Source organism: Mandrillus leucophaeus, unplaced genomic scaffold (genome assembly GCF_000951045.1).
Source record: "Mandrillus leucophaeus isolate KB7577 unplaced genomic scaffold, Mleu.le_1.0 Scaffold11, whole genome shotgun sequence".
NCBI classification, from domain to species: domain Eukaryota; kingdom Metazoa; phylum Chordata; class Mammalia; order Primates; family Cercopithecidae; genus Mandrillus; species Mandrillus leucophaeus.
The window spans coordinates 2,024,949-2,032,901 of NW_012099209.1; positions in this window are offsets into that span (position 1 = coordinate 2,024,949).

A 7,953-nucleotide genomic window follows, 5' to 3' on the forward strand; every position below is an offset into this window, starting at 1 on the left:
GAGAAAAAAAAGGAAGGAAGGAAGAAAGGAAGGAAGGAAGGAAAAAGAAAGAGGAAGGGAGGGAGGGAGGGAAGGAAGAAAAGTGTTTTGTATTAGGAAGAAAATAGAATATGAGGATGTATTAGTGACCAGAGGAGCAGGGAAGCCTCTTGTAACAGTCAGAGAGGCTTCTCTAGGGCAGTGAGCATGAGCTGAGACCTTAAGGAAGAGGAGGAACTGGCCCGCTGAGAGCTGGGAACAGCATACCCAGCAGAGGGAACCACATGTGCAAAGGTCCTGAGGTGGGAATGAGCTTGGCATGTTTGAGGAACAGTGAGGCTGCTGTGGCTGTAACAAAGTGAGTGGGAGAGAGGAGGAAGATGAAGGCAAGGAGGTGGGCAGGCAGGAGCCAAGCTACAAGGAACTCAGGGGCTGCGGTGAGGGTGTGGACTTCAGAGCAATGGGGAACTGTGGCAGGTGTGTGAGCAGGGGAGAGGCATGGTCTCAGTTAGGATTTTCAGAAACCCTGTGGCTGCTGTGGGAAGCAGGGCAGGACTGGAGGTGGCAGGAGCCCAGAGTGGAGGCCCGGGAGATGTCTGGTGGTTTCAGCCGGGCTGGTACCAGGGTAGGGCCTCGGATGGAAAGAAGTGGGCATAATCTGGGACTGGGTTGGGGATGGAGGATGAAATGTGGCCAGGTTTCCATCTCATGCCAAGGAGCCACTGGGAAGGAAGGGAGCACTCATTGTGCCTGGGGAAACCTGGGAAGGCATCCTGGAGGAGGTGCTCATTGGGCTAAGTCTGGAAGATCAAGTAGGAGTTTGCCAGCAGCTAAGGCTGGGATCATATGGGATCTAATTGCTCAGTTGCCAGGAGATTGGTGAGCACCCGGAATCTGGGGTGACATGATCAGATTTGTAACCAAGAAAGATCCCTGTAATCCCAGCACTTTGGGAGGCCAAGGAAGGAGGATCACTTGGGGACAGGAGTTCAAGAATAGCCTCAGCAACATGGCAACACTCCATCTCTACAAAAGGAAAAAAATAGCCAGGCACGGTGGCACACGTATGTAGCCCCAGCTACTCAGGAGGGAGGATCGCTTGAGGACAGGAGATCGAGGCTGCCAGTGAGCTGTGACTGCACCACTGCACTTAAACCTCTTGTGAGACAAAGGGAGACCCTGTCTCTCTCTCTCTCTCTTTTTTTTTTTTTTTTTTTGATGCAGGGTCTTGCTCTGTCACCCAGGCTAGAGTGCAGTGATGCAATCTCAGCTCACTGCAACTTCCACCTCCCAGGCTCAAGTGATTCTCATGCCTTAGCCTCCTGGGTAGCTTGGGACTATAGATAGGTGCCTGCCACCATGCCTGGCTAATTTTTATTTTATTTATTTATTTTTTTAATTTTATGTATGTATGTATTTATTTATGTAGTTAGTTTCGAGACGGAGTCTTGCTCTGTCACCCAGGCTGGAGTACAGTGACGCGATCTTGGCTCCCTGCAACCTCCACCTCCCGGGTTCAAGTGATTCTCCTGCCTCAGCCTCCCGAGTAGCTGGGATTACACGTGTGTGCCACCATACCCAGCTAATTTTTTGTATTTTTAGTACAGACAGGGTTTCACCATGTTGGCCAGGCTGGTCTTGTTTTTTTTTCTTTTTCTTTTTTTTTGAGACAGAGTCTCGCTCTGTCGCCCAGGCTGGAGTGTAATGGTGCAATCTCGGCTCACTACAACCTCCGCCTCCTGGGTTCAAGTGATTCTGTCTCAGGCTCCTGAGTAGCTGGGATTACAGGCGCCCACCACCACGCCTGGCTATTTTGTATTTTTAGTAGAGACAGGGTTTCACCATGTTAGCCAGGCTGGTCTTAAACTCCCGACCTCGTGATCCACCCCCCTCGGCCTCCCAAAATACTGAGATTACAGGCGTGAGCCACCACACCCAGTTATATTTTTAAAATTTATTCTTTATTTTAGTAGAGACGGGATTTCATCATGTTGCCCAGGCTGGTCTTGAACCCTTGAGCTCAGGCAATCAGCCCAACTTGGCTTCTCAAAGTACTAGGATTACAGGCATGAGCCATGGGACTCTGTCTCTTAAAAATAAAAAAAGATTCCCTCTGAGTGGGGGGCTTTGGGGGAGGTTAGACCTGAGTGAGAGAGTTCAAGAGGTGCTTTTGAAATCGTCCAGGTCAGCCGGACGCGGTGGCTCACGCCTATAATCCCAGCACTTTGGGATGCCGAGGCGGGCAGATCATGAGGTTAGGAGTTCGAGACCAGCCTGGCCAACATGGGGAAACCCCGTCTCTACTAAAAATATAACAATTAGCCGAGCGTGGTGGTGGGCACCTGTAATCCCAGCTACTCAGGAGGCTGAGGCAGAAGAATTACTTGAACCCGGGAGGCGGAGCTTGCAGTAAGCTGAGAACTGTGCCACTGCACTCCAGCCTGGGCAACAGAGTGAGACTCCATCTCAAAAAAACGAAACAAAAAAAAAGAAAAAGTAATAGTCCAGGTCATGGTCAGGCCAATAGCAGCTGTAAGCATCCATGGAGTGCTAGGACATTTGATGGAGATTACCTTCTGAACCTCATGCCACTGGCCTCCAAAGAGGCCCTATCATTGCCTGCAGAGGAAATGGAGCTCAGAGTTACAAGTCCCTCATCCACAATCACTGCCTTCATTCCTGTGGCTGCTGCCACAAATGACCATGAGCTGGATGACTTACAACCACAGAAAGTTGGCCAGGCGAGATGGCTCACGCCTGTAATCCTAACACTTTGGGAGGCTGAAGTGGACAAATCACCTGAGGTTGGGAGTTCGAGACTAGCCCGGCCAACATGGTGAAACCCCGTCTTTACTAAAAATACAAAAATTAGCTGGGCGTGGTGGCGGGTGCCTGTAATCCCAGCTACTCGGGAGGCAGAGGTTGCAGAGAGCCAAGATCTCACCACTGCACTCCAGCCTTGGGTGACAGGAACAAAACTCTGTCTCAAAAAAAAAAAACACAAAAAACAAGCAAACAAACAAAAAAACACATAGAAAGTTGTGCTCTCACAGTTCTAGGGGCCAGATGTCCAAAATCAAGGTGTCAGTGGTGTCGCCTTCCCTCTGAAGGCTCTGGGGAGGATCCTTTCCTGCCTCTTCCAGCCTCTGGTGGCTCCTGGTGTTCTTTGGCTGTGTCACCCCCATCTCTGCCTCTATTTTCACATGACCTTCTCCCCGTTTGTCCATCTGTATCCTCACATGGCCTTCTTATAAAAAAACAAAAACAAAAACAAAAACAGTTGTTAGATCAGAGCCGGCCCTAATCTACCATGAGCCCCTCTTCATCGGGTGGGCCGAGGCGAGTGGATCACTTGAGGCCAGGAGTTCGAGACCAACCTGGTCAACGTGGTGAAACCCCGTCTCTATTAAAAATATAAAAATTAGGGCCAGGTGCGGTGTCTCAAGCCTGTAATCCCAGCACTTTGGGAGGCCGAGACGGGCGGATCACGAGATCAGGAGATCGAGACCAGCCTGGCTAACATAGTGAAACCCTGTCTCTACTAAAAAATACAAAAAACTAGCCGGGTGAGGTGGCGGGTGCCTGTAGTCCCCCCAACTACTCGGGAGGCTGAGGCAGGAGAATGGCGTAGACCCGGGAGGCGGAGCTTGCAGTGAGCTGAGATCGGGCCACTGCACTCCAACCTGGGCGACAGAGCGAGACTCCGTCTCAAAACAAACAAACAAACAAAAAAATATAAAAATTAGCTTGCTCTGTTGGTGCGTGTCTGTAATCTCAGCTACTCAGGAGGCTGAGGCAGGAGAATGGCGTAGACCCGGGAGGCGGAGCTTGCAGTGAGCTGAGATCGGGCCACTGCACTCCAACCTGGGCGACAGAGCGAGACTCCGTCTCAAAACAAACAAACAAACAAAAAAATATAAAAATTAGCTTGCTCTGTTGGTGCGTGTCTGTAATCTCAGCTACTCAGGAGGCTGAGGCAGGAGAACTGCGTGAACCCAGGAGGCAGAGGTTGCAGTGAGCTGAGATTGCACCACTGCACTCCAGCCTGGGCAACAGAGTGAGACTCTTGACTCAAAAAAAGAAAAAACCCAGAAACCAGTTATTAGATCAGAGCCAGACCTAACCCACTATGACCCCCTCTTCATTTAACTACGTCTTCGAAAACCTTATTTCCAGGCCAGGCACAGTGGCTCACGCCTATAATCCCAGCACTTTGGAAGGCCAAGGTGGGAGCCTCACTTGAGCCCAGGAATTCGACAGCAGCCTGGGCAACATAATGAGACCTCGTCTACATTGAATAACAAAAAGAAAAGAAAAAGAAACAGGAGGATCTCTTGAGCGCAAGAGACAGGCTGCAATGAGCATGATCGCACCACTGCACTCCAGGATGGGTGAGAGAGCGAGACCCAGCTTCAAAAACAAAAGAAAACAAAACCCTATTTTCTTTCTTCTTTTTTTTTTTTTTGTTTTTTTGAGACGGAGTCTCGCTCTGTTGCCCATGTTGGAGTGCAATGGCACAATCTTGGCTCACTGTAACCTCTGCCCCCTGGGTTCAAGCAGTTCTCCTACCTAAGCATGCTGAGATTACAGGTACATGCTACCATGCTCAGCTAATTTTTAAATTTTTATATTTTTAGTAGAAACAGGGTTTCGCCATTTTGGCTAGGCTGGTCCTGGTCTCAAATTCCTGACCTCAGGTGATCCACCCGCCTCAGCCTCCCAAAGTGCTGGGATTACAGGCATGAGCCATCGCGCCTGGCCGAAAAACCCTTATTTTCAAATAAGGTCTGAGGTTCTGAGGAGGACTCAAATTTTGGGGGGACACCATTCAAACCAGTCTGCCTGTGTAGCAAGACATTGGGCTTTGGAGTCAAACCTTTGCTCCTCTAGGGGGCTGCCCCAGTCGGGAGAGAGGGGTGCCCTGGAGCAAATTCATGGGATTGGTTGAACCCACTGGATGTGAGCGTGGTAGAGGAAGGAGGCTAGAGCCTTCTAGCCTGAGAGTGAGGAGGGATGGGGCGCTCATGTCTGAATGGACAGGACAGGACAGTCCCGGAGTGGGGCCCCTGATGGGCATGACAGAGCCTCCCTGACAGCCTTGGATACTTTTAGGGACTCCTTGCTTAAGATGGAGCTGCTACCCTGCCTGCCTGTCACCCCTGGGCTCCCACCTCCTCCTCTAGGGCTGAGAACACAGCAGGCAGCCCATGGGGATGACCCGGAAGGATCAGGCCCAGTCCCTCCCCTCCCATCCTGGGCCCCTTTTTCCTCTGTGTTTGTCTGCAGAGCCCTTGTGTATTTATCATATCAAAGCCGGTCTTGTCTTCTGGCCTGAAACTGGGAGTTTGGGGGACTTTATGTGTCTTTATCACCACAGTGTCCCTGCCTTAGAGTACAATTCCTGCATACAGGAGGTGCTCAGCAGATGCTGATGGAAGGAATCCCAGGTCCCTGAATCCTGAAAACTCAGGAACAAACCCTCTGCGACACCTGCCCCAGCTCCCACCCTGGTCTTCCCATTTCCCTTCCTGCCTCTGCAGTTCCCAGGAGCCCGAGGGAGCCAGCGCTCCAGATGTGGTTTTGTTTTGGTTTGGTTTTTATTGAGATAGTGTTGCCCAGGCTGGAGTTCAGTGGCATGATCTCGGCTCACTGCAACCTCCGCCTCCTGGGTTCAAGGGATCTCCTGCCTCAGCCTCCCCAATAGCTGGGATTACAGGTGCCCGCAATCACGCCCGGCTAATTTTTTTGTGTTTTTAGTAGAGACGGGGTTTCACTATGTTAGCCAAGATGATCTCGATCTCCTGACCTCATGATCCGCCCTCCTTGGCTTCCCAAAGTGCTGGGATTACAGGCATGAGCCACAGCGCCCAGCCTTTTTTTTTTTTTTTTTTTTTGAGCCAGAGTCTCTCTCTGTGACCCAGACTGGAGTGCAGTGGTGCCATCTCGGCTCACTGCAAGCTCTGCCTCCTGGGTTCATGCCATTCTCCTGCCTCAGCCTGCCGAGTAGCTGGGATTACAGGCGCCTGCCACAACACCCGGCTAATTTTGTTGTGTTTTTAGTAGAGATGGGGTTTCACCATGTTAGCCAAGATGATCGCTATCTCCTGACCTCGTGATCCACCCTCCTCTGCTTCCCAAAGTGCTGGGATTATAGGAGTAAGCCACTACGCCCGGCCGCCTTTTTTTTTTGAGGCAGAGTCTCACTCTGTAGCCCAGGCTGGAGTGCAGTGGCACAATCTTGGCTCACTGCAACCTCCACCTCCCAAGTTCAAGTGATTCTCCTGCTTCAACCTCCCAAGTAGCTGGGATTACAGGCGCCCATCACCACGCCCGGCTAATTTTTTGTATTTTTGGTAGAGACAGGGTTTTGCCATGTTGGCCAGGTTGGTCTCGAACTCCTGACTTCAGTTGATCTGCCCTCTTTGTCCTCCCAAAGTGCTGAGATTATAGGCATGAACCAGCACACCCAGCTCAAATAATTTCTATTCTAAGACGCCTCCCTGACCACCCTAACTCAAGTCTCCCCGTCCTCATTCTTAGTTCTTTCAACTTTATTGAATCTAAAATTTTTGTAGAGACAGGGTCTCACTACGTACCTAGGCTGGACAGTACTTTTGTGTATCTAAAATTCTCAGTTTTATTTCTCTTTTTAGAGAGAGTTGTCCACCTCCTCTAGAAAGCCAGCTTCAAATGGGGCACAGTTTGTATCTCTCTAGGGCGCTGCATTCCCCAGCACCAGGCTCAGAGAACGGGCTACATGGATATGTGAATGAATGAATGAATTAGTGAATGAATGAATGAATCACTGAATAAATAAATGGCTGAATGAGTGAATATCTTACTCACCCTTGCCATCCTTACACTCACTGGAGCCCAGGTTCCAGCCTCCATCCAGCCAGCCAGGGCTGGGTCCAAGATTTCGGTAGATGCACATGTGGAGGGGTGCTGGGGATGGAGGTGTAATGCTTGTGTGCCCGGCCACTCCCTGCTCAGGCCACTACCTTTGTGTCCCTCAGCTCCTGTAAACATCTTCCAGTTCTCCTGCACCCAGACCCTCAGCCACTGCCCAGAGATGAGTGGCCCAGCCCTCAGGCACCCCCCAGGTCCCCTGTGGAGGGGCTTGCTGTCCAGCCGCCTCCTCCATGCCTGACGTTTGCAGAGGACACAGCCTGTGCGCAAGGCAGTTTCCCAGGGCATGAGTCCCGGGGGCGTCTTGGCTGGCTGACAGGCTTACTTGCAAGCTTCTTGGGTCTCTTCCAGCCAACCATGGGCTGGTGAGAGGCTCTGCCTGGAACGGAGACCCAGACGGCCCCCACCAGAAGCCCCACCTCCATTCCAACCTTGATTCCCATTCACGCTGCCTGCTGCCGACCTTGTCTCTGAGGGGTGGGATTCCAGCAGGTGGCAGGACTGACTCAGGTGGGAGGCAAGGCCGTTGATCACCAGATTGACTGTCCAAGTTCCACTTGATGGGGGCAGTCCCCAGTCCCTCAGGGCAGGTAGATGCACAGGAGAACAAGCAGAGGTCTTTTCAGAGGGAGAAGGTGGGTACAGGGGCTTTAGGGCATGCGCAGGGATGCAGGGGATCGGAGGCAGTGGTGTGCTGTGGCTGACGCTTTTGTGAATTTCAGGACAGTTACATGTTAGACTTGAATTCAAAAAGCGTCAGGCCGGTCGCGGTGGCTCACGCCTGTAATCCCAGCACTTTGGGAGGCCGAGGCGGGTGGATCGCTTGAGGCTAGGAGTTCGAGACCAGCCTGGCCAACAAGGTAAAACCCTGTCTCTACTAAAATTACAAAAATTACAGGCTGGTGCATGCCTGTAGTCCCAGTTTCGTAGGAAGGCTGAGGCATGAGAATTGCTTGAACCCAGGCAGTGGAGGTTTGGAGGCTGCGATGAGTGGAGATTGCGCCACTGCACTCCAGCCTGGGTGACAGAGTGAGACTCTGTCTCAAAAAAAAAAAAAAAAAAAGA